Genomic DNA, 27,513 nt, shown 5'->3' with positions numbered 1-27,513 from the left:
AAAGAGGAGATTACTTTTATTTATTTATTTATTTTTGAAAAAGTATTAGAGGAATAATATGAATATAGACAAATTTATAGTAAGTTGAAGTAAAGAATAAACGTCAGGAAAAAATACATATAGATATCTGTGAATAAAACAGTGGATGTTGGGTTTTTCTATTTATGACAACTGAGCAGTTAGTAAAATTGCATGAACATGCATTTTTCATACTTGTTAGTTATTCATATTAAATATACCTTTATGCATTAAAAATATTAATAAATTGGCTATTTTGTTGTTGTTTTTGTTTTGTTTTTAAGAGGAACACTGGTCATAGATGTTCCGAATGGGTTTCTGATCGTTAGGTTACTAAGATTTTATCAGTTCAAGGATTTTCACTAACAAGTAAAAAGAGCTATGGCTGAAGTATAAAACATTTTCCAGGCAAGGAGAGAGACAATTTTCAGTGACTAATTATAGCTAGAGGTAGCCAGGAAAAAACATCAGGGTAAAAAAATATCCATCAATGGAGTTAATTTGGAGCTGGTGGAAGTATGGTTTGAAAAGTGTTTGGTGAATGATCATAACCTTATTCATTCTTCAAAACAATTTCAATGTAACTATCTGTAATAACAGTGGGTTGATTATAGATAAGATAAAAAGCACATTTTGTAATGGGACTTTTTGTGTAGGTGTGTATCAAGGATGAATGAAGCAAATTTGTTCTGGGAGGTTATAAGGAATTATTAACTATCAAAACTGACAGGGTTGATGTTCAAAACATAAATAACATAAATATATTCCTCCTAAAAGGAGCTTGGTTTTATTTTCTTTGAATTTCCAAAATGAATTGTGACAAGGAAAAAGAAGAAGAAGAACAACAAAAAAAATCTGTGGAAAAGAACATTATTTTTGTTAGATCTATAGTTTTGGCTATTGGAGACCCCAGTTCAGTTTCTCACTCCAGTTAGTCAAGGCATATCACTCAGTTGGATTCAAAATGGAATGCTAGTATTCTGACATTTTCTTTTGTCTCCTAAGACTATGTTTCTATCAAAAGATGAAAAGGTTTCTCCTTTCTGTTAAAAGAGTTCTTCCTTCACCCTTTCCCCTAGGTACAATAACCTGCTTAATACATCAAGTGGGGGAGATTCTAGTTGTGCCTTCGTCTGCTTAAGGCATTCCTGTCCGGAGAGCTCATTCTTATGAAGGAGTATCTTATTCAACAAAGACCAGATAAGAAAGGAAAGATGACTTTTGACTTCTGTTGCATCAAACAAAAATATTGCTTGCCCTCTGCTAAGTAAGAACATAGTTTACTGATCAGAGCCTTCACTGGGGAACAGGAACAGCTGTTTCCCATCTCCACCTTTCAAATGGGAGACCTAATCACTTGGCTGGAGTGTCAATATTTAATTTTCTGTGAAAATCAGTTGTTTGAACAGATGGAGATGGGAATATCCCTTTAAACTCCAAAATGACTGATATGATGTTTGATGAAGTCTGACTTCTGGGATGAAAAGCAGTATGTCTGAAATATCACAGAGAAAAGGAAGTTAGCTCTGGACTCTCCCAGATTGACTGAATAACAGAACCAAAAGGCTGTTGTGCAAGATGTGCTCTACTTCATCTTTCTTTCTTCAGTGTCACCTTTCAGAACAGGATTTGTTACTCACAAAATGGCTGCTGGTGTGAAACTGCAAGTTGGACACATGTTCAAACGCACTACCCAGTGGCATACTGTAGATAGAGAGCAAGGAATCTCTGGAGTACACCCAGAATTTTTCTTTAGAAATGCCAAGTTCTCTCTATTTGTGTAAGAAAACTTGGAATGTCATTTGCAATCTAAATGTTGATTTTGAATTTTTAGGTCTTAGAGTACTTAACTAATATGAATAAGGCTCAATCCCTTAATTTCTCTGCAGTTTAATATCCTTGACAATGTGGGATGATATCAACTCTCTGTCTCATAAATTCTTCCTTTAAAGACATATACTAAAGATTGATAAACTTTTGAAAAGGGTTGTGATAGGCCACACAGGAACCACCAACAGACATATGAGATATGCCTTCATACATTGCAGGGAGAATGTCTTTTCTCCAAAGCGTTCACAACCCTACTGGTGGGATACAGCTGTGGAAGAAATTTTGATAAGTAAAGCAGTCCTCCTTATTGATTCTATAGTATCACTAAGGTTATTACATTTTTTTGTCCACAAGTTTTGTTAAAGAAAAAAAGGAGTAACTGGGATAAAATATCTTTTTATTTTCATTCAGAATTAAGTACAGCACATTTTAATATCTGGATATTTGATAAACATTTCAAAGCTAGGTGCAAAATTTAAAAGAACATTTGTATGCACCACACATTTTATGCAGAAAGTGTTTTATATATTTTACACTCTGTCCTGTAATTCCCATTAATGATAATGGAAGTTACAAACATAGTATGCATTATAAAGAGCATATGCCACAGAAATCTGACTTTTCAAACATTTGTGCTTTTACATTTTTAAATAAAATTCATAAGTCATCAGACTACAGAAGCAATGAAGCAGTACAAACACAGGGAACAGAATAAGAAGTTAAATAAGGTTGCTACAGAAATATTAGTCTGTTTTTACTCTCATACTGTGAGTGTAATGCACTGGAATTATGACTGTGACTATCTTCTCTACTTGCTTTTCTCATTTTCTATGGTCAACATTATATTGAAATTATTGTAAGGGCAAACACCATTGTACAGTTACAAGTACTTTCAATAGGTAAAGTATACAGTATAAAATCTCTACTGTTACTAAGTAAATGTCATCTTTCCCCAAACCCACCAGCAAATATTGATCAAGAATCTCAAGCTTTTCAAAGAGCTCTGAAGTCAGAGTGAATTAGTTTATGCAGTTTCAGAACATTTATAGCTCCAGTTACAACATCACTATATGTTGCTAGGATAACTTAAGGATTTTTTTTTTTAATATATATATATTTAATTTTCAAGAATTTACAAGATGGCTACCTGACAGGCTGCATGAAGAAGTTACTGTGGGGTAGTCTGAAGTTCTACATAGTGTCGTATAACTTATGAATATGTCATCATTGAAACATAGGAAATAAGCTCATGCTAGAGCGGAAACTTGCTCTAGTGAAAGTAGGGGTAATGTGGTTGTCATATTCACAGAAAAGTATGAACAAAGGCAATTCACAAGTGTTGAAGAAGCTGACAGGTAATTTTTTGGCCACTCTCAATAATCTTTGAACAATTGTGACAACTGGGATAGGTGCCTATGGACTGGAGGAAAGAAAATGGCATGACTACATTCAAAAAGAGCAAGAAGGAAGACCCAGGAAACTACAGGCTGATCGGCCTCATCTCAACCTCTGGGAAGGTGATGGAACAACTAGTCCTAGTTTCTAACTAGTTTCTAACTGGCTGAATGGCTGGATCCAGAATGTGGTGACCAGTGGTACAAAGTCTAGTTGGAGACCTGTAACTAGCTGTAAACCCCAGGGATCAATATTGACTCCAATCCTTTTTAACATCTTCCTTAATGATCTGGATGATGGGATGGAGCGTATCATCAGCAAGATACAAAACTGGGAGGAGTGGCTGATACAACAGAGGTCTTATTGCCATCCAGAGGGACCTTAACAAGCTGGAGAAATGGGTGGACAAGAAACTCATGAAGCTCTGTAAAGGGAAATGCAAATTCCTTCATGTGGGAAGGAATAACCCAGGTACTACCACATGCTGGGGGCTGCCCAGTTGGAAAGCAGCTTTGTAGAAAAAGACCTGAGAGTCTTGGTGGACACCAAGCTAACCATGAGCCAGCAGCGTGCGCTTGTGGTAAAGGCCAGTGGTATACTAGGCTCTATTAGGAGGAGTGTTGCCAGCAGGTTGAAGAAAGTGATCATGTCTACTTTGCACTGGTGAAGACACACCTGGAGTGCTTAGTCCAGTTCTAGGGCCCCTGGTAAAAGAGAGACATGGAGAGAGTCAAATGAAGTGTCATGAAGATGATGAAGGGAATGGGACATCTCTCACATGAAGAAAGGCATAGAGAACTGAGAAAGTTCAAACTGGAGAAGAGAAGGCTTAGGGGGGAATCCTATCAATGTATGCAAATATCTGAAGGGAGGGTGCAAAGAGGATGGATCCAGGCTCTTTTCAGTAGTGCTCAGTGTGAGGACAAGAGGCAACGGGCACAAACTGAAACACAGGAGGTTCTATCTGAACATTACAAAACAGTTTTTTACTCTGGGGGTGACTCAACACTGCCTCAGAGAGGCTATGGAGTCTCCCCCTTTGGGGAGAAGAACCATCTAGACATGGTTCTGGGCAGCCTGCTCTATGTGACACTGCCTGAGCAAGGGGGATGGACCAGATGACCTCCAGAGGTCCCTTCCAACTTCAACTGTTCTGTGAATCTGTGAACCACCACATTACACTGAACTTTCAAATAGTAGCTTGCCTTGTGGTAGATTATTATTAGTACTACTCCCTGCTTGATTTTCTTTTTATAATAAGGACTGGAGTCAATAGATGCATTCTGCAGTGGATGTACTAAGTCTCCACTGTAATAATCTTGACAGCAAGAGACTGGAGATAATACATAAAATAAATCACTCAAGTGGAATGCCCCATGTCACGTGTTTGCCAAATTTTCTCTCTTGAATGAACTGAAAAGGAAAGCAATGGTATCAAAGCATCCATGTAACCAAACATGCAAGTAGAGGAAATAGTTTTGTTACCTGCTACTAGGAGAAGAGTTTGCAGACTTTCTGTCTTTCCTATATGTATACAAGTAGAATGAACTGATGGCTAATTTGTGAGTTTTCTCTCCAGGCTTGGGGAATGCACTATTGACTATATGACTATAAGGTCATATTTCCTTTGACCTGTATGGTCAGGCAAAGTCAGTAGTCCAACTGAATAAGCATTGCTTTCTTTCTCATTAATTGAAGAATTATATGTGTCAAGTTTCTTTCTTTTCTTTCTCTTCTCTTCTCTTCTCTTCTCTTCTCTTCTCTTCTCTTCTCTTCTCTTCTCTTCTCTTCTCTTTTTTCTCTTCTCTTTTCTCTTTTCTCTTTTCTCTTTTCAGGAACTGTCTTTTCTGTTTAGGATTGAAATTATATTATCTCCTTTGCTATATTTTATAGTAAAACAATCCCATCTCCCTTCCCTTCCCTTCCCTTCCCTTCCCTTCCCTTCCCTTCCCTTCCCTTCCCTTCCCTTCCCTTCCCTTCCCTTCCCTTCCCTTCCCTTCCCTTCCCTTCCCTTCCCTTCCCTTCCCTTCCCTTCCCTTCCCTTCCCTTCCCTTCCCTTCCCTTCCCTTCCCTTCCCTTCCCTTCCCTTCCCTTCCCTTCCCTTCCCTTCCCTTCCCTTCCCTTCCCTTCCCTTTGCTTTTTTTTCTTTTTTTCTTTTTCTTTTTCATGTCTTTGTCTATAAGTAACAGTCCAATTCTAGTTCAATTTCTCTGAATATCATAGGTTCATGTATCAGGAGGCAGTTCCCTGTCAGTAATTTTTAAACTTGACCCCGCAGTGTATGCAGTTACATAGCAGGCATGAGTTCCTTCATGATTATTTCTCCAGCTTTTCACTCTTGCTGTCTTTGCTTTCTACATGTTTTTAGTCCTGATGAACAGACATGGACAAGAATGTCCCAGATTCCATTGTTGCAATCACAGTCTTTCAAGAAGCTTTTTCGTTTGTGGCTCAATAGCTGATTGGCCTACCTATCACCTTGTGCAGTGAGTCAAACTGCTAGAGATTCCTCCACTCATTTTCTACAATCAAAATGATTGCACTGCAAAAAAAGATTGAGGGAATTGTCTAGTATTCCTCTCTTCACTTTACTGATCTAGCTGACAATCTGTGATAACAGAGGGTGAATATCAGGAGCACGGTGGAGGGGTTATAGGATCTATTAGCACTCCACTCCGAGTTATTACCTTTCCACCTGATCTGTTGCAAATCGTAATGTACTTTACACTAATGGCAAAAATGGAGTTCTCTCTCTGCAGGTGATGACTGAAGTTCAGCTTTGTCAGATTCCTAAAAGCTACCATTCTCTATCTAAAAGTGGATATGCTCCCATACATCAAAGGTCTATCTCGTCAAGAACGATGTCTCCAAGAGTGACCCAGAAAGAATGTTTTAGAAAAAGTATATGGACATGGCAAGCATGGTACTTTACTGAGACTCTTCCAGCCTGCACAACTTTGCTGAACCAGGAGTGTTGCTTTTCCTACTATTTTTTTAGTGACCTTGGGTAGATTTTTCCTGCATTAATTTGGTTGTTTACTGAACACTTTTTTTCACTTTCACATTCATATTGTTCTTTAGCAAGAGACTTCAAAGCCTAATCATGAAGCTGTGAAAAGATCTTTTTTCTTGTGAAAATCTTCCTGCTTTTTGCTTTGAATGTGCCACCAGCCATTTTATGCTGTCTAGTTCTTGAAACATTAAACAATCATTCCTTGTTTCCCCCATGTATAACTGTTGTGATTTTATAGACTTCTACTATGACCTTCCCCCACCCCCCCCCTTTTTTTTTAACCCTATCCTTCTGTGTCATGTTGTCCTAGCCCATGGACAGACTCAAAGACAGAATGCCTCAGATCAACAAGACATCTGATCTGCTTGTCAAACTTTTTTTCTCAGGTACCATCTAAACTCCATAGTTAGAGACAACCAGGGTATTCCCTGGAGCACCACTAAGTGCTTCATCATAACGTGTAGGTTGAGATCCATATCAAGTTGTAAGATGATGTTCTGATATATCCTGCCATCTTTAGAAAAGAAAAAGGTCTCTTAGAGATCAGATCTAAAACTCTGTGAAAATTATAGTGCTTTGCTGAAAGACACTGAAACTATCAGAGTCCACTGGGGTCGGGGAGGGTCTCAACAATTTTAACTAATTGTTTGCAGTGGTTTCCATGAAAGGTGCTGAAATAACTGTGAGAGCAAAAACTTAGACTGATAGAGAAAAATTGCCCAGTGGTATCATCAAGACATTGTCAGTGCTCCTGGGATAACAGCCAGGATGGAGGTAAGAATTTCTGACAAAACCTTGGGGATATATCCTGTCCAGAGGGCATTCATTCATAATGCAAAAGGTTTTTGAGTGGGAAAAAAATGTTCTGGAAGCAATGAGCAACAGGAAACTTTATGAATTCTCATATCTGTTGCAATTTGAGAATGTGGACAGAGCCAGCCAATACAAGGATCATATTTTCTGTAATGAAGAAAATGTATGTGGGGAACTGTGCCATATTTAATATTTCAAAGGTGTCAAGGGTTTTTGCTGACTACTGTGAGTTTCAGAAGCCAAGAGAGAACTTGGTTTCGTTAAACAGCAGGATTTTAGAGATATATTCGTCTGACAAAAAATGTGGTCTTCTCTTAGACTTAGATATTTTAGACTATCTGATAGTATCTCAACAGAGATGAAGGCCTCACTGTGTGAGGAAATTTGCAAAATGTATCGTGGAAGGAAGCATCAGCTATGAATTGCTTACAGTTTAAATAGAAGTGATGGACAGACAGGGGAATAAAAAATGAGAAAAATCAAGCAATTAAATCAACTTCACATAATTGTCAGGTTCAATAGGCAGTATACTTAGAAACACTGCCAGAATCTACATTGCCTTATTCTAAGTTATTCTAATAGCTTGTCTCTTGGATCATTTTACACTGCATTTGACTTTATGACTTTGACTTTCTAAATAAACTGGATGCTACCATATTGATATAATTTCTTTTGGCTTATTTTTATATATATATATATATATATATATATTTCAGATATGCTTGTAGGAGTGGAATTTCATTGTCTGAAAATATTTCTGGAAATTTGATTGTAAGTTGCTGTACGTGTTAAACTCTTATCCCTTCAGCATCTCAGGGAAGTTCAGCAATATAATAATTGTCTTCTTCAAATAATTGCAAGTATTGTGGTAGTACCTAGACAAATGCACAGGTCAGACTACTGAACTAAAATATTCATATCTATTTTGAAAAACAAACCAAACCAAACCAACAACAAAAAACAAGCAAATAAACAAACAAACAAAAAAATTCTCCCTCCAATAATAACATAGACATTTGGCGATTAGTGAAAGTGTCTGAATTCATTGAATAAAAGTTACTTTTTGGGTAAGCATTGCTGACCTGTAGGGAGGCTGGTTCTGAGTGTATTCCTAAGAGCACCTGACAGGATGAAAAAATCAATGCTCAAAAATACTTGTGTGTGATGTGATTCTTGGTGAATGAAGGCAAAAATCACTGTTTTGTTACCTGTCTGGGAACTGAGAATCTTCTTAGGCTCAAACTGAAGATTTGCACCTGGTACTTGAGAAATGATTATTTCTGAGGAGATATTTCTGCATATGTCTGGGATACTCGAGTGGGAAACTTTTGGCATTAAGAGACATCAAAAGCAGGAGAGTGTACTGTATGTGTAAATTCAGAGTAAACAAGGGTTGAAAAATGCTTTGTTGTATCTATCAGACCAGTGAAGGACATATCATTTCAGCCTTTGGCTCCTCAGAGACAAAGGTAAAACAATTCATGATTGATATCTTGTCAAAATTGCAACTATATCAGGATAGTTTAGGTCAATGAGGAATATTATCTTTTTACTAAGACTTAGATGACACAATAAAAATCCATGTGCAACTAATCCAGAACAGGTATGAACATTCAATATCATTTCTGTTAAATGAGCTAGAATATATAAAGCAACATTAAAGCAATCTTTATGTTTATGCAAAGACAGTTTGTATCAATTTTGGCCTAAAATTATAGTGATGATCATGTCCAATATAAAATGTGCTAGCATATGTGGTGGTTTTACCCTACTACGCAGCTGAACTCTACCACAATCACTCTCTCACTTCCACTCTTCAAAGGGAAAGAGGGAGAAAATACAATGGAAAGGGCTCGAGGGTTGAGATAAGGACAGGGAGATCACTCAACAGTAATCATCACAGGCAAAATGAGCTCAGCATAGGGAGATTAATGTAATTTTTTTCCTATCACTAGTAGACTAGAACAGTGAGAAACTAAAAGCAAACTAAAAACACCTTCTCCCTCATCCTACACAGTTCTGCTCCCCCCAGGCAGTGCAGGGGAACAGGGAATGGGGGCTGCAGACAGTCCCTAACACTTCATCTCCATAGCTCCTTCACAGTCCCTCTCTTCCCCTCCTCCACGTGGGGTCCCTCCCACGGGTGGGACCTCCTCAGTTTGGGAGTCCCTCCCAAACTGAGCCTGCAGGGGCTGCCCACAGGCAGCAGGTCTTCAAGCACTGATCGCACATGGCTCCGTACCATGAGGTCCATCCCCCAGGAGCAAGCAAAGTGCTGCAGCACGGGTCCCCCATGGGTGGCAGCTCCCCCCAAACCTCCTGCTCCTGCATGGGCTCCTCTCCAGGGGCTGCAGCTCCGCCCTGGGGCCTGCTCCTGTGGGGTCTCTCCATGGGCCGCAGCCTCCTCCAGACCACATCCACCTGCTCCACCGGGGTCTCCTCCACGGGCTGCAGCGTGGAGATCTGCTCCATGTGGGACCCATGGGCTGCAGGGGGACAGCCTGCTCCACCAGGGGCCTCTCCACAGGCTGCAGGGGAACTGCTGCTGCGTGCCTGGAGCACCTCCTGCCCTCCTGCTGCACTGACCTTGGGGGCTGCAGGGCTGGGTCTCACTCGTCTCTCTCCCAGCTGCTGTGGTGCAGTAATTTTTTTTTTTCCACTTCTTAAACCTGCTCTCCCAGAGGCCCGCCCAGTGTCTCTCCCTGGCTCGGCTCTGGCCAGCAGCGGGTCCCTTTTGGAACTGGCTGGAGCTGTCTCTGATCTAACATGGGGCAGCCTTTGGACTCTTCTCACAGAGGCCGCCCCTGCAGCCCCTTGCTACCAAAACCTTGCCACGTAAACCTCATACAGGATCTTAGCACATTCCATCCTCCCCGCCCCCCCCCCCTCCCCCGAAATGACTATGAAAAGTCTGAGTTGAAATATATCCATGCTTTATGTCATTTATGTCACATACTTATGGCTCACAGAATTTATGTACCCTAAATCCAGATTAACTATCTCATGGATTGTGGTATTAATTGAGTTGCCTAATGAGGTTGGTATCTAGGGCCCTCTGAGATGCTCTAAGGAATTTAAAACTGCTACATGTGCCTTGCAGATATGTACAGTCAGAGTTGGCATGTGACTGTCGTGAATGGGAGCTGGAAGCCAAGAAGGATATGTCAGGACATCTGAAATGTCACTGGGCACCTGCATCTCAGCAACTGGACCTTTAGACTTGGAGACAGCACTTATAATTCTGTGATACTGGACACAGACAAAGCCCTGCTGAGAGCACAACTGAAGCTGAACTGAGAGTCAATGCTAGTAAATGCCCTGTGGTGTATTGTTCAATATTCTATTTTAAAGCTTTCAGCAATAATACTGTGTTGACTGAAAGAACGTGTTTATGCTGTACTTGTAAAAATGATAATGATAATGAAAGCATGTATTGTGTCAAGTTTTAATAAAATAGCTTCAAATAAGTACACTAAAATAGTTATATACTAGCAGCAAATTAGTACACTGGTGGCTACACAGTTCACTACATCTACTTTACATACAGTTTGGGGAAAAAGGGTGAATTTGGACTAATTTTTTGTCTAATTTCCTGGACCATACTTATGGTTTGAGGATGTACAGTCAACCACTTCTTTCACCTTTGCATCTACTGTACAGTTTGGGCAGTATTTGGTGTGCATTTTGTAGAAATCTAGACTAGAGTTTCCAGTGAAGTTTCCTCCAAGAAAAACTTATTTTTTTTTCTCAACAGAACCACTCTTCAAACAAAAGCCCAAACAGTAGAAGCACTTGTGGGATTTGAGTAAGATTTGAATGTAATGTATCTGTAAGTATGTCAGAAGCCTACCATCCAGTGAATCCCCAAAGACATACTGCAAAATACATTTTTTTTTTAGTTTTGTCTTTTTTTTTTTTTTTTCCAGTCATTTTCTTTTGTTGTGGTATAATGCTAAATTATCAGAGGTTAGAAAAAATAAGCTCCCATTATGTGTTACATCTTCTCTCCCAGAATCTCATCGTTATTGTTAGTCAATAGGGGATGCTAAAGAAGCAGGATAGGGATGTAGAAATATTCCACAAATATTCGTCAATCTGTACATAATTTAAGGATTTCCTGGGCCATTAGCTGTATCCAGGTCATTGTTTTTGGTAGCTATTGATACTATCCTGCATAAATTTGTCTAATTTGTCTTTAAACCCTTGGACTCTAAAACAGCCTGTAGCTATAAGTTCCACAATTTCATTAAGTGTCATATGAAATAGTATTTATGTTTATTCTGTTCAAACTGCTATTAGTTTCTCTGTGTGCTCCTTGTTCCTTTATCGTAATAGTGAATAAACATTGTCTATTCACTTCAGTTGTGCTGTATGTGTTCTTGTAGATCTCTGTACAGTTGCCTGCCTAATTTTTCCTAAATCAGATCTACGTGTGGTAAATTGGTACTTCTGGCTAAGCAGGTAAGCAGACTTTTCTTTCTTTACATGTTAAAACTTGGATTTGTCACCAGGAGAAGACATATTCTGTAAAACCCTGAGCTCCTCAATATCTCAAGTATGGGAGAAACCACAGGGTTCGGGGCTTTTGCCATTGTTTCCATCGTATGAAGTCCATAAGAAGATGCTTTTGAAGATTATGTACAAAGGAAGCAGGTAAGTGAACCCTGGAATCCTCTCAATTTGCAGTGTATGGTCTATCTATAGAGCCACCCAGTTTCATAACATGAACTGTTGGTCTAGACTAGCTCCTAAAAATTAACATAAGGTTACGATATCACACTAGCAGCACAATAACAACACAGTCAAGTTCTATAATGTGCTATGTTTTTAATTAAAACAACTTCTAACAACAAAAATTGGCATCAACTATTCATTGGACTGAAATGTTAAAATAAGCCTAGCAAAGGGTTCCTAAGACCTATGTAGGGTTCCTAAGACCTATGTAAAGTCTGTCACTTTCAGTCTCCATCCAATCCTGAAAGATACTATTTTTCCCCTATTTTCTTTTAGAAATATAGTTGTCTGCTTCTAAGAAATCTTTCTCTCTCTCTTTTTTTTCTTCTATAAACATAGTTGTCTGCTTCTAAGAAATCTCTCTCTCTCTCTTTTTAATTTTATTTGTATTTAAAAAAAATTGTCTTATTGCACTGATTTCCTTTATGATGTTGAATTCCCCATCTAACAGTCGGCCCTTTCATCTTGGTTTTCCCACATGGCTAACGCTTCAAAGGAATCCAGATTAGAAAAACTTTACTGTGTACATATGAAGTACAATTTATGTGTGAAAATATAAAGTGTATTTCTTTCTGGAAAGTAGAATATACAAGGTTTGTCTTGTTTTATCCCAGTAGTGCAAGTGTTAAGCAGTATTTAGTTAGTATGGTTGCTTCCTAAAACATTATGTTTAGACTGCTAAAAAGACAAAACTTGAGACAATAATTCCCTAATTTAGGGTTCTAATTCATCTGGAACAGATTGGTCCTCAAGCAGGACAGGCCTTGTGCTCCTTGCTGGACTTTCTATGCATTTCATAGTCAAATGTCACCGCAGAAAAGCAGAAGCAAGGCTGGCACCATAAATTTAGGCCTGCTGCTATTGACCTGCAATCTTTCTGCTGCAAGCAGCAGGATGGAGCAATGGTCCCTCCTGCCCACAGAATGCCTGATCCAGACAGCTCTGAGCTCCTGGGTGCATCACGGCTCATCTTGAGGTAGAGTGGGGCAATGCATTTGCTCAATCTGTATTCACTGTGGTTTGCGACCGTGCCTCTTGGTGTTGTTGCATTACACCATTGTGGAGTGTGTTATGATCTATTGCCATTGAGAGAACCTTTTCCAGCATCTCAGATGAGATAGCTTTTTCCCGAGACCGTAACCAACTCTTTCAAGGCATTTAGTCAGAATTTCCATAAGTTTGGTGAGCTTTGAGCAGAAGATATAAGTGTAATTATCCAAAAATAATATTTTCAGAGAATGCATAAGAAAAAAGACTTAAAGGACCAAAAGAATTTTCTAGATATGAATGAAACCCGATGATCGTACAGTATCTGTTACTCTGCTCAGTTTTTGGTGCCCACCTCTTAGCTGAAGGTGGACTTAGGTAAATTGAATCTCATAGGGAAGTTCATTTATGTAATTCCCACTCTTCCAGCAAAGACAACCACAAAACAGAGCAGTTAAATATGTTAAGTAGCACTATAAATTTAACAAGATGTCTGCATCTCTTATTACTGATTACTCTATCTAGATAATTAATAGCTATGTCACCCATGCACTTAAAGATGCAAATCAATTGCATAAAAATTGAGCATCAAGACAAGTTTTTAACAATTGTTTAAATAATTGCTACTCTTGGATCATTATTGGCATTATATTTACTAAAGCAGTTAATGCAAATAAAATATTAAGAGATCAAATGTTCTACTAGAAAGCATAGATAGTGTATAGAGAATGCCCTGTCCTGTCTCAGATGCTTTGTTTAAGAGATAGAGGTGATGTGCTTTTGAAAGAGGTTTCAAACATCTTCTGTGGTGTATTGTCAGACATGGTTGCGCCAACACAGTAACAATTATCTCTGAAGATGAGGCTTTGGAGTCTTGGCTAAATGGACGCAAAATATTTTAATAACAAGTATGTGGCACATAGAAGATGACTGTTCTCTTTGCATAAAATAAAAATAAGAGATTTATCAAAAGCTTGAAATGGAGACGACGTTCTCCTAAAATATAAAAACACAATATAACAGTATGAAAGTAGGTGCAGTTAATCAAGTATGTAATATGAGGCCAGTATTCCATAGTCAGACAGCAGTATGTATTTACAGTGTTTACTTCTTGATGATGGTGTAGAATAAGTAAAAAAAGACCAGACATTCAATGCTGTATCTGAATTTTAACTGAACACAGATTTATTTCTGTTTTAGAGTTGAACGCCTGAAACTCATTTTATTCTAAGTGGCATTTGTTGTTATCACTAGACAAATCAGATTTGATTTTCTTGTTACGAATACAAACTTATCTCTCTCAGAGGGTTGTCTGTAAATTAAAGAATGAAAATATGTTTAAAGCTCTTGGGCCAAACTGGAGGAATTTTAAATAGGCAAATACAAACTACCTTGTGAATCTTCCATGTTTTTTCTTTATGATTTCACCATTTTCAGGTAAGTGTTTCAACTTGTCACTGTTCATTCTGTAAAGAAGAAAATAATATTCCACTTAGTAGTTTAGAGAAAAAATAATCACATTCAACTAGTTAAGAAAGATTTCACTAACTTATTCAAGATGTCATGTATAATCTTAAAATGAATTGCCAACACAAACTTTTCCTATTAAAATAAACCTCTGGGAACTTAGGCTGTTGAACATTCCTGTATTATGATCAGGAAATCTGCAAAGTTTACACAGTTTAACTTTGAGTTAATTTAATTTCCAATGTATCTCTAGGAAAGAGTTTCTTCCAATTATCTAAAAGACAAAAATGGCAAACAAAGTACTGAGGGAGATGTTTCACTGAGAAGGGGTTGGCTTTGAATCATCTCTGCACTTCATTATCCTCCAATCAAGCAATCAAATTTCTTCACCTCTGGAATTCACATTCTGCTGATTATCATTTATGTACTTTAATTGGTTACACTGTAATTTCTGGCTAGACTCTTATGGACAAAAGGACTGTTACTGATGGCTCATTCACTGATTTAGTCTCCTTTTTGTAGCTGGCTAACAGATTCCCTCCAGATTTCTCTATCATCACCTACACAGCTCTCCCACTGGCTATAAAATACTGCAGCAGCTTGTAGGTAATTGATCAGACAAGTGAACTGTAAAATATTCATTTTCTACTTCAACAGCTAGATAAATCTCTTGGGAAGTGGATGAAAATATTGCTTATGCACATCAGGGTCGGTATAGTAATAGCAAGGTTGCTGATAAGCAGGGGTCTGCTACAGAGTTAATGCTTAATTCTGTTCTGTGCCAGAGATGGGAAAGCATGCAGTCTCCCTTTGCCTGCGGCTAGGAGTCTCATTATGTACTGAACCTGAGGCATCAACACCAATGCACCAGTCATGGTGCTTCAGGAATGGTACTTCCTGTTTTAATTAATCAGGTTCATCTCAATGAAACATGCCAAAGAACAAATTAACACTTAGTTACTGTAACCAACATGCTAAATACCAGAATATCAACACACAGGAAAGCAGGAGTGAAAAGGTAATGACAAATGAGACAAAGAAGTGAATCCTGTTCTTTTTTTTTTTTTTTTTTTTCCATCAACAGTAATCTTTACATGGTCTGGTTTTTAATTTGCTTGTTTTCTTTTTTCTTTTTAGCTCCAAGTTTTCAAATATCTGTCAAGGTGCTTTAATTGAAAGTGTTTAAAAGAATACTGCATACAGACTTGTAGACATTAAAAGACAGTGATTTTTTTTTTTTTTTTAATCTTTATCTTTCTGGGTTGCCACAGTAAGTGAATCTGCAGGGAATTAGCAATAGCTTTGTTTCTGATTCATGGTAAAGTGCATTAGGTAACTTTACTCAAGCCCAAACTGTACTAATCAGAAAATACATGCAATCCCTCCACATGCTTTCTTGTCACATAAGAAAGAAAAAGCAAAGCTTTAATTATTGGATATTAAGATTTCTCTCTCTCTCTCTTTTTTTTTCCTATTTTTTTTTCTTCTCAGTAAATTGTTGTTGGAGCAGCAGAGAACATATGCTTGTTTTCCATGTCCTTGGAGTATGGTGTCAGTCAGCTTAAGATGAGACATTTGAAATAAAACATAGTTGATACTGTGTATGCCAAAGTAGTTATGACCACCTGGGGAAGACAAACGGAACACCACAGTTTTGCAGTGGAAAAGCAAGTGCATTACAGGTGCTGAAGCCTCTACTGTAGAGATGATGACAAGTATATCAGCCTTTCTTAGATCAGAATAGTTATTTGCTTTAAGAAGAGAAGATAAATCCATTTTTCTTTCTATATCAGCTAACTTCTGATGATTTAAATACAGTGCCATACAAAGTGAAGGTAATAAATTGGTCAATCAGAAAACTTGGACACATTGCTGACACCAAATAAAATTAGCTAAAGATACTTTTTTTTTTTTTCATTATATAGTAAATAGACTTGTTCACATGTAATTATGTTTTTGAGGTGAAAAGCCCAGGATCAGCACCATTGCAAAGGCATGCCACGGCATTTAAGGACTCTCTCAGGTATTGTTGAGTGACCTGACAACCCAAACTTTCAGAAATCCAGGAATGTATTCCATCACTCCTACACATAAGGCAGGCTGGGAATTTTGTACAGGCACTGAGACTCAGATTTTTTCTGTGCTTTTGTATGTTTTTGATGTACCTAAAGCAAATTACTTCTTTAATAAACATCCTGGAAATCATATTCTGTGTTTCTAGTATACTAGGTACAGAGTGTTGTATGAGATATTTTTTTCTGAAAAAAGACTAATGAAGATGAAAGTACCTCCTTATAATGAGAAAATATTCAAAACAAAGAAACGATAGAAAGCAATACAAAGAAAAGAAACTAGTGTAAACAAATACTGGAAATAGTACACAATTGCCCTTTGTGGGCCTCAGCACAGTTAAGTCATGCTATTTTAGCACTTCCTAAATTCTCACTCAGTTAAAAAGATAATTAAAAACAAAAATAAAGTTCTGTTAGTAATGAGGTGATAATGAAGTGCACAATGAAAATCAAGTTCCTGTTTAATAACTGTATGTAACCTTTGCTCTTTGAATGCTATTTGTGGTGATGGTAATGCATTTAAGGGAAACAGATGGATCAGGAACTGTCTTTTCTATTTAGGATTGAAATTACATTATCTCCTTTACTATATTTTATAGTAAAACAATCCCATCTCCCTTCCCTTCCCTTCCCTTCCCTTCCCTTCCCTTCCCTTCCCTTCCCTTCCCTTCCCTTCCCTTCCCTTCCCTTCCCTTCCCTTCCCTTCCCTTCCCTTCCCTTCCCTTCCCTTCCCTTCCCTTCCCTTCCCTTCCCTTCCCTTCCCTTCCCTTCCCTTCCCTTCCCTTCCCTTCCCTTCCCTTCCCTTCCCTTCCCTTCCCTTCCCTTCCCTTCCCTTCCCTTCCCTTCCCTTCCCTTCCTTTTCATTTCTGAACTTGCTTTCCCCTCCAAATTTCTATTCATACTTCACTGAGCTATATATATTTAGTTTTAGTGAGCTCCTTGTCCTGGTTTCAGGTAGGACAGAGTTAATTTTCCTCCTAGTAGCTGGCAGGGTGCTATGTTTTGGATTAGAATGAGAAGAGCGCTGATAACATGCTGATGTTTTAATTGTTGCAGAGCAGTGCTTACACCAAGCCAAGGACTTTTCAGCTTCTCGCTCTGTCCTGCTAGCGAGCAGGCTAGGGATGCAGCAGGAGCTGGGAGGGGACAGACCCAGGACAGCTGACCCAAACTGGCCAAAGGGGTATTCCATACCACCTGACGTCATGCTGAACAATATATATAGGGGTGGCTAGCCGGGGTGGAGGGGGGGCCGGCTGCTCGGGGATAGGCTGGGCATCGGTCAACGGGTGGTGAGCAATTGCATTGTGCATCACTTATTTCGTACACATTATTACTATTAATACTATTATTATTATTATTATTATTATTGTTATTATTTTTCCTGTCTTAATAAACTGTCTTTATCTCAACTCACAGGCTTCACTTTCCCGTTTCTCTCCCCCATCCCGGAGAGGGAGGGGGGAGGGTGAGCGAGTGGCTGTGTGGTGTTTGGCTGCCAGCCGGGCTAAACCACAACACTCCTATACAATTTTGTTACGAGCCACTCATTTCTGAAAAGAAGAAAGTCTTTGTTTTCAGAGTCAATCTTTACATAATCTTATCATTTCCTTTTAAATCCAGCTAGCCATTGAAATCAGTAGCAGCCTGAATCAGTACATAAGCATGTACTCTGTTCTATCAATTTCAGACAGTATTAAAGGCACCCACCTTCAGTGTAGTTTTTGAAGGACCAACTCTCCTTTATGGGTCAGAGCTGCTGGGAAACATTCAAACACTACTGGGTCTTAATGACCTCGGGTCCTTTTCAATCACATATTTGTCGAGCTCATCTCTCTTTTTCTATCTGTATGACATAGAAAATGTATTAAGTCTTCACATTGATTTTCAGGGAGGACTTCTGAAAGAAGAAGGGGAAAGATACAGAAAGAGAGGCATAGGTAAGACAATGTGGTTCTCTCTTTCCTCTCTGTACCTTAATTACATCATTTCATTGATTGTTTTCTTCCACTTTTGAGTTCCTCACTGTAAGGATTGTAGTAAAGAGATATTTAACAGAAATTAATTTAGCTATTTCCACTTTTTTATTAAAAAACTTCATGCATCTGTGAATCTGCTCCAAAACACTATAATCCCAGTCTGAGCAGTTTGGAATTTACAACAACCAAAGATCAAGATAGTTGTGGAAAGTAGTCATAGTCCTTAGAGAAGTTAATTTAACAGGCAGCCAGGTTGATGCTTATTCCACAGTTTGAGGCTTAATAAATTGCAATTTTTTTTTTTTTTTTTTTTAAGAAGGAAATAAACTAACAATACTTCTGCACAAAAGCAATTGTCCATGAAGAAAGAGACTTGTTTCCATGTGACCCCCATATTCTGGGGAATTCGGGCACAGACCTGACACTTCACTTATTCACAAGCCATATTCTGGGCTGGCTGGAGTGGGAGGAACATTCTTGGAGCAAGTCTGTCTTGAAGAGTTTAGGGCTTGCAAATGGGAAGGCTGTGTATCCCAAGCCTTGTCACAAAGACTATTTTTTGTATCTCACATTTAACAGTTGCTGGAGAGAAGAATGTAATCCCCTGAATAGACAACTTTGTGTGCCATACGGATATTGTCCCAGATGAAGAAAAGTTCTATTGTCTCCTTAATGGGTAAGTGATCTAAGCTGTAGGCCATTATAGATAGACACAGACACAGACACAGATTTCTAGGTTGGAAGAGACCTCAAGATCATCGAGTCCAACCTCCGACCTAACACTAAGTACTCCACTAAACCATATCGCTAAGCTCTACATCTAAACGTCTTTTAAAGACCTCCAGGGATGGTGACTCCACCACCTCCCTGGGCAGCCCGTTCCAATGCTTAATAACCCTTTCGGTAAAGAAGTACTTCCTAACATCCAACCTAAAACTCCCCTGTCGCAACTTTAGCCCATTCCCCCTCGTCCTGTCACCAGGCACGTGGGAGAACAGACCAACCCCCACCTCTCTACAGCCTCCTTTAAGGTAACTGTAGAGAGCGATAAGGTCGCCCCTGAGCCTCCTCTTCTCCAGGCTGAACAAGCCCAGCTCCCTCAGCCGCTCCTCGTAAGACTTGTTCTCCAGACCCCTCACCAGCTTTGTCGCCCTTCTCTGGACTCGCTCGAGCACGTCCATGTCCTTCCTGTAGCGAGGGGCCCAAAACTGAACACAGTACTCAAGGTGCGGCCTCACCAGAGCCGAGTACAGGGGCACAATCACTTCCCTAGACCTGCTGGAATGATCTGCAAGTCCCAGATCCCACATTGTTAAAGGAAATACAAAGAGAAATTACATTTTCTTTCCCTGGATAAATTTTATGCCTTTTTTTTTTTTGGTATGTATGTATGTGTGTGTACAACTAATGATATAACACCATTTTTTGTAAGGTATTATATGTAATGAAAGCCTAAATATTTGCAGCAATATTTCAGTTGGAAATAATACTAAAATTCAACCAATGATAAATACAAATTTGTGTATGCTGCATATACGTATACAAGGTGAAGAAAGAAGTTTGTTTTATTGTTTGAATAATCTTCTCTGCTTTCCGTTTTCTCTGAATGTTTTATGTAGTGGCTGAACTTGACCGTTCTTAGTCTCTTTATGCTATGTCTGTTTTTCCTGTAGCCACTGTAGTTTTTCCAAGCATTAACAATAGTTGTTATATAATTCATTTAAATGCTGATAAACCTTTCCCTACTGTTGTACAAATTTGGTGTCATTTCTCCCCTCAGAGCTGAAATACAGGGCTGTATGCAAAATAATTTTTTTTTGTTCAGTTAATTATCTACCTGCCTTTTCATAAAGAACTATACCCACTTCCAATGTCAATATTACAAAAAACATTTTCACCATTTATATTTTCTCCAATTCTGGTTGGTTATCAGTTTTACTGAACAGCTATAGTCAATGCTTTTGCAGTCAAAAAATTAAATTACTCTAGTCATTGCCATGATTCTAGGTAATTTACAGAGATTCCACTTCCTAGTTCATTCACTTCCTTTTCAGCAGATTTCTCCCAAATAGAATCATAGAATCATTAAAGTTGGAAAAGACCTCCAAGATCATCTGGTCCAACCACCCCCCTACAACCAATATCACCCACTAAACCATGTAACTAAGCACCACGTCCAACCTTTCCTTAAACACCCCCAGGGACGGTGACTTCACCACCTCCATGGGCAACCCATTCCAATATATAACTACGCTTTCTGAGAAGAAATTTCTTCTAATTTCCAACCTGAAATACCGTATACATGTATCAGCTATGATTTACATGAATACCACATCTCCAGCAGATTTTGGAAGAAAAAAGCAAGATGATAAAGGGCAGTATATGACACTGATTGAAAGATAATCCAATATTTCTGAATTATTATGCATTGCTTATTTGGGTCTTTTTACATCTGTCTCAACTTAATTCAAAGCTGATATAATGATTTTTGTTTATTTCCACAATACCATTTTTCTTACTGCAACCTTTACATGGTTATAACGAAAGTAAGAACAGTCCCCTGCTCAGAAACCATTTCTAGCAGTTGGAACAATTAACTCAGTAAGTTCCAGTGCAAATGGGATAGTTTAAGACATAGTTTGACAAGAATTAACATGGAGTGCAGCAGAGAAAAAAGAAAACCATTCCACAGAAAATGGGAAATCAGTTACTCCTTGCTGTGGACAGGAGAAAAAAATGTATAAAACAAAACCAAAAATGAGATTCATAAGCACATCAGAATCATAATTTCTCCTAAGGCTGTTCCTCAGTGGTGCAACTATAAGGCTATATCTAACTTTGCAAACCTGCAAGAAGGAATTTTAGTAAAGGAGAGCCCATTCTGCACTAAGCATAATAATTGTATTCAGTTAGCTATTTCAATACTATAATTAATTATTACATTCTCACTTTTAGGTATTCCTCCCCCTTTCCAAACCCTTTTTTTCCTTTGAAAACCATTATGGACTTTGGTGTGGACCTTGGCATAAGCATTTGCCAATAATCCAGAATGAGTTTAGTGTTTTTTATGCAGATACCTAGAAATCATATGACCAACTGTTTGTGTTTGGAATGTACCACACACCATCCTAAGTCTAAATGTGCAACCAAATGCATTGAATCCATGCCCAAAGCTGTGTTTTCACATTTGTAAAAAAAATACCAACTGTGATGCCATCATTCAGATGGTGTTTTGGAAAAATATATCTACTCTAATAACTACTGGGAATCCAATTTCAATATAAGAATGTTAAACAGTAATTCAAAAGTATTTTAGAAGTAGTTTAATGCATAATCCAGTGTGGTTTAGGTTTAGGTTGAGTGGTTCATGTATAATCCAGTGTTGTTTAAATTGAAGCATAATCCACAGCAACCTATACAAAACACAGAACACATTTTACACATGTACATAAATTAGCACCTCATTGTTGTTCTACCCTGTAATTTTATAACGTATATTTCAAACAGAAATCTCACATTTGGAAACCTGGGATAATGAGACAAGAACACAAAACCAATGCTTTTTATGACTGATAGAAATTTTAAAAAGAAAAAAAAAAGAAAAAAACAAGAATGGCAAAAGAGATTAAGATAAAATACATAACTCTTTAGCCTGTAATAACTGTTTAAAGAAGTAACAATGTCATTTTCAGTGGCCATTTCATAATAGTACAAAGAGTAAACAAATGATGAATGTTTTTCTCTTTGTCCATAACATTTGCCCTGATGAAATTATTACAGCTATCATATCAATTTTTAAGTACTTTTTTTCCTGTTCTGTTTGCTTGTGTGACAGTAAAACCTAAAGATTTTCATGTATAAAAAGAGCAGAGATTGTCTAGGTATATACCTACCCAGTAAACATCTTGCAAAGCCTTCTATTTAAATTACAAGACTTACCAGATCTTTTACTATTTAGTCAGAATGAATAGATCTATTCAGGGAACGATTAGATGTCTTTACAGATCTGTAGTTCTCCTTTCTACCAACTGTTCTGCAGAAGGCACCTTGTGCACAATATAAGGATGTGGAGAAAGAGCATAAGCAAAGAGCCACCAGCAAAGTATGGTGCAATGAGGCATTGAAAAAAAGTGCTTTTTGTTGCTGCTCAGTGAAGAAGGGAAACAATGTCATGTGAAGTAAAATATTTTGGAAAGCCTAGAGAAAACAGTAAGAATGTGTTTTAACGAGCTTTACTTAAAATGAAAACATCAGAAATGGTTACTTTTTTCTTGTTTCCTTTGTGGGAAGAGGGTGAAAAATTTTAGCTCTGTGAGAGTCCTGAGCAATATTCATATATGGTGCTTGATAAACAGAAAAATTGCTAAGAATAAGCATATGCCTTCTTTCCCAGTGAGATTAACAACTTTATTTAGAAACTTGGTTTTGGTATCAATGCTTACAAAATTTTGCAGTTGTCCCATTACACTCACAAATTTTTAGGATTTTATATCATTGGAAGCAGAGGATTCTGTTGCCCTGAGAAAGGTAAATGAAAGAACAGACCTTCCACCCATTAAAAAAAATTGCCCTCACATGTAAATACTGTGCAAATCTACATATATAGCCTGTTCTAACAATAATTCAATTTACTTATCCCTGAGAATAAGTGTTAAGGATGGATGATTAGTGTTTCTTAATTTAACCAGTCCATCTCTCTAGTTAAATGTCTATTTTACTTCAGAGTAGGATGTAAGCAACATTATAATTGTCAGACTTGGTACAGCTAACTGCTTCTTGTACCCCCTTATGGAGGGTACTCTCCCCCTAATGGAGAATTCTCTGCCATGAGTCTTTTAATGCCAGAATTGCTATTAGTAGCAGCCCTTTAATATCTGTCAGTTTGGTTGCTTCTAAATATTTGGTGCAGAAGTTACCCTGTTTCTGTCCTCATTTTCTGTAGTTTCTAAGAAGTACTCTGGATTTTTATGACCTCACCTCAGTAAAAATGTTCTTTCTCTCTGTTCATGGCTTCAGTGCTTGACTCAACCCTTGAATCATGAACTTTCATGCAGATACTTTGAAACTGAGACTTTCAGCATGTACTGTTTATTTACGGAAGTGCCAAGAGGCCTTAACTAGATGAAGATCCCAGTGTTCTGGACACTGCCAATAATAAATGAGAGTTCCAGCCTCAAATATGCTGTTCCTCTGAGACATAGGAGAAAAAATAAGTGATAAATCCAATAATCAGGAATGAGTGGGGAGGTCAGACAATACACAAGTAGTGACGACATACTCCTTCTGTTCTGCTGCAGTTCTTGCTAAGAGGAATTGTATTTTATTCTATAAAGTTTCACTAAATTCCCATTCCCACTGCAAGAAAAGAGCACATTCGAGATCACCTGATGAAACTGAATAGGTACAAGTCTATGGGGCCCAATAACACGCATTCCAGAGTCCTGAGGGAACTGGCTGATGGAGTTGCAAGTGACTCTCCTTCATATTTGAAAATTCTTGGCATACAGGAGAAGTTATCATTCCCATTTTTAAAAAGGGTAGAAAGAAAGACCCAGGGATCTACAGACTGTTGAGTCTCACTCACCACTGTGCCTGGGAAGATCATGGAACAGATCCTCCTGGAGGCAACATCAAGGCACATGCAGGACAAGGAGGTGATCTGAGACAGCCAGCATGGCTTCACCAAGGGCAAATTGTGCCTGACCATACTGGTGGCCTTCAATGATGGAATGACTGCATCAGTCGACAAGGGAAGACCAACCGAAGTTATCTACCTGGATTTCTGTAAGGCCTTTGGCACGGTCCCACACAACATTCTTCTCTCTCAAATGGGGACAGATGAATTTGAAGAGTGGACTATTGGTGCATAAGGAATTGGCTTGATGGCTTCATCCAGAAAGTTGTGGTCAATGGCTCTATGTCCAGGTGGTGGCCAGTGATGAGTGGTGTCCCACAGTTGTCTGTCGTGGACTGGTACTCTTTAATATATTTACCAATAAATAGACAGTAGGATTGAGTGCACCCTCAGCAGGTTTGCAGATGACACCAGGCTGAGTGGTGCAGTTGATACAACAGAAGGAAGGGATGCCATCCTAAGGGACCTGGACGAGCTTGAGAAGTGGGCCCATGTGAACCTAATGAGGTTCAACAAGTCTAAGTGCAAGGTGCTGCACCTGGGTCAGGGCAATCCCAGACATGAGTGCAGACTGGGAGAAGAACTCATTGAGAGCAGCCCTGCAGAGAAGTACTTGAGGGTTCTGGTGGACAAAAAGCTCAACATGAGCCAGCAATGCGCGCTTGCAGCCCAGAAGGCCAACTGCATCCTGGGCTGCATCACCAGAGGAGTGGTCAGCAGGTCAAGCAAGGTGATTGTCCCCTTCTACTCTGCCCTTGTGAGGCCCCACCTGAAATACTGTGTCCAGGTCTGGGGCCCCCAGCCCCCCCCAAAAAGTGGACCTGTTAGAGTGGATCCAGAGGAGGGCCACAAGGATGATTAGAGGGCTGGAGAGCCTCTCCTATGAAGAAAAGCTGAGAGAGATGGGGATGTGCAGCCTACAGAAGAGAAGGCTCCTACTGCAGCTTTTCAGTACTTAAAGTGGTCTTATAAAAAAGATGGAGAGTGACTTTTTACACAGATAGATAGTGACAGGACAAGGGAGAGCAGTCTTAAACTGAAAGAGGGGGGACTTAGATTAGATGTTAGGAGGAAATTCTTCAGTCAGAGAGTGGTGAGGCAATGGAACAGGTTGCCCAGAGAAGTTGTGGATGCCCCATCCCTGGAAGTGTTCAAAGCCAGGTTGGATGAGACCCTGGGCAACCTGATCTAGTGGGTGGTGTTCTTGTCCATGGCAGGGGGGTTAGATCTGGGTGATCTTTAAGGTCTTCTAATCTTCTTGGATTGTCTTGGATCTTCTAATCCAAGGCATTTTACGATTCTATGATTTTGTGATAAATTGATTCTTTGGTGTAATGGAGGGAAAAGAAGACTCCTGACTAAAGTGAACTATTTAAAAACATCACATGACAGACATTAAAAAAGCAAACCCATCTCTCTGCAGGACTTTTGGCTTCTGGATTGGACAAGGCAGTACCATTACATCCAGTACATTCTAGAGTGCTAATATTTTCTAGCACCAAAAATGGGAAAAAGTGGAAAAAAAAAAAAAGCATGCCACTTCTCTTTAAAAGGGATATTCTGAAGGTATTATATTATTCTGCAGTCAGTATGACAGAAGTTCATATTGAATGAATATTCAATAATGGATATTTAAATTATGCAAAAAATATGTTTAAATTTGATAAAATAAATGAAATTAAATTCAGATTTCAGACATCCAAGTAGAAATCTTAATTGTCCAAATAGAAATCTAAAGCTGACATTCATGCAAAACCTTTCATTGTCCCTTAACCTCATACAACACCACAAATGCTAGGGAAGTCAGTAGTTTTATTCAATGTGTATCAAATTAGACAGATGGATAACAATGCATAAAACTAGCATTTGCAAACCTTTTTGAATTAGAATAATTATATTCGCAGTCTGAAAAGTTCTTAGTTTAGTAACATTGTAGAAAGTAAATACATTTTTCTATGTTCCCACTAATTCTTTCAATGGAAAACTACTATTAGCTGTTAATTTGCAATTAAGGGCTAATAATTGTGAGTTTTCTTCCCTGATTTTTTTTTTTTTTTTCCTTTCCAGTGAAATACATACCCTTTGGGACTCAAACACTTTTCTGGTAATGAGCAGCTTTCTCCCTGCAACATTTCAACTTTCTCATTGTAAAATATCTCCTATTAGAACCAGATTTTTTAGCTCTGCAGATTCTTCTTCTCCAATTAAAGCTTCCTGTCGAGTAGGCCAGATTCCTTCAGGAGGAAAATGTTAAAAGTCACTGAATTATGGAACACAAAAGCCTAAAAATGTTCCTAAAGGCTTATAAATTATAATACTTTCTTGTATAATAATTGGTTGTGATTTTAGTTGAGTGCTCTGTAAAGCAATACCACAAAGTAGTCCTCCTGGTCATTGTGAAACATTGTGAGAAGCAATGAAGGAAGATAAATGCCAAGAAGGATTCAGAGTAGGAAAAAAAAAAAAGGAAAATAAAATTTATCTTGGAAAAATTCAGTATAATACTTCCATGGGAAGATAATCCAAATATATAGATAGTCAATAGAAGGGAGGGTCCTAGTGGGCAGACTTGCTGGAAGAGATTTAGAGATTATATGGATCACAGATTAGATATAAATTTGTAAAGTCGTATGAAAAAGAGAAGAACATAAAAATAAATTTTTGTCTGCAAAGGCATTGTGCTGTGGAGTAGAAAAAAAGATATGTGTGTTGGCTTGACCCCGTCACACATCAGTCGTGCTACTGATTTCTGTGAGAGAAGGATCAACTTATCTAAGGGCCTAATCCACAAAAAATTCTCTGAAATCACTTGGAGTCTATGCGGTGACTTCTAAGACCTTTGAATGAATTTTATATTGTTATGGGCCACTTGATAGCAGAAAGATATTATATGCTGCACATAAGATGATGAGAAACATGCAGAATTACAGAAGAACTAGGAATGGTTGTATATAGTATGATTGCATAGATAGAGCAGTTTACTAGCAAAGGAGTTGATCAAGAGAAAAATTACAAGTTTCCGGTTATAAAGAAGAATAACAGGTTGAAATTCTGACTGCAAAGTATGTTCAGTGATGGAACAATCTCCTTAAAAGGAGAGTTTGAGGCCCTTTCACACTGAAACTTGAAGTAAAACTCATTGGTGGAAATAAGTTTAAATTGACAGGAGGGTGGTCTTGTCACAGTTTCATCATCAGTAAATATAATGTCCTAAAGTTCCTTCTTCCTTGTGCCAGTGAAGCTTTCAAGTGTCCTTATGGCTAAACAGGGATTCAGGTGTGGCTATCAAGAGAAAATACATTCTTATGTGACTGTCAAAACTGTATGTCACAAATCTGCTGAAGCTGCAAATTGCAGCTCCTGGTGTGAATTTGCAATGGCCATGAGTGCAGCAACAGCAGGAAATTATAATTTTGACATCCTTAAAAGAAGTTGTGAATGTGAAATCATTTTCCTTTTAGCAGACACTGGAGCAAACTGTTGCAGACTTCCTGGCAGCATGTGTGGAGAGGAAGAGAGAGGTCTGGGGAATAAATGAATTTTGCCATGGTGCAGTCTCATAGCTTCTCT

General features: G+C 38.4%; 1 protein-coding gene and 1 long non-coding RNA gene across 4 annotated transcripts in view; one reads left to right on the top strand and one right to left on the bottom strand.

Annotated features, from left to right (window-relative positions):
* The window catches only part of TMEM106B (transmembrane protein 106B), a 1,075,577-nt gene that overhangs the window by 866,997 nt on the left and 181,067 nt on the right, over nucleotides 1-27,513 (bottom strand). The gene's annotated exons all lie outside the window — the stretch shown is intronic.
* The window catches only part of LOC118247506 (uncharacterized), a 31,564-nt gene continuing 22,234 nt past the window's right edge, over nucleotides 18,184-27,513 (top strand). For both annotated transcript variants that reach the window (XR_004778459.2, XR_007707913.1), the window contains exons 1-2: nucleotides 18,184-18,269; nucleotides 18,888-18,984. This is a non-coding gene — a long non-coding RNA (uncharacterized LOC118247506). The remainder of the gene's footprint in view (nucleotides 18,270-18,887; nucleotides 18,985-27,513) is intronic.

This window comes from Cygnus atratus, chromosome 2 (assembly GCF_013377495.2).
Source record: "Cygnus atratus isolate AKBS03 ecotype Queensland, Australia chromosome 2, CAtr_DNAZoo_HiC_assembly, whole genome shotgun sequence".
Lineage (NCBI taxonomy): Eukaryota > Metazoa > Chordata > Aves > Anseriformes > Anatidae > Cygnus > Cygnus atratus.
The sequence above is the reverse complement of the archived record's forward strand: the minus strand, read 5'-3'. Positions and strand labels throughout refer to the sequence as shown.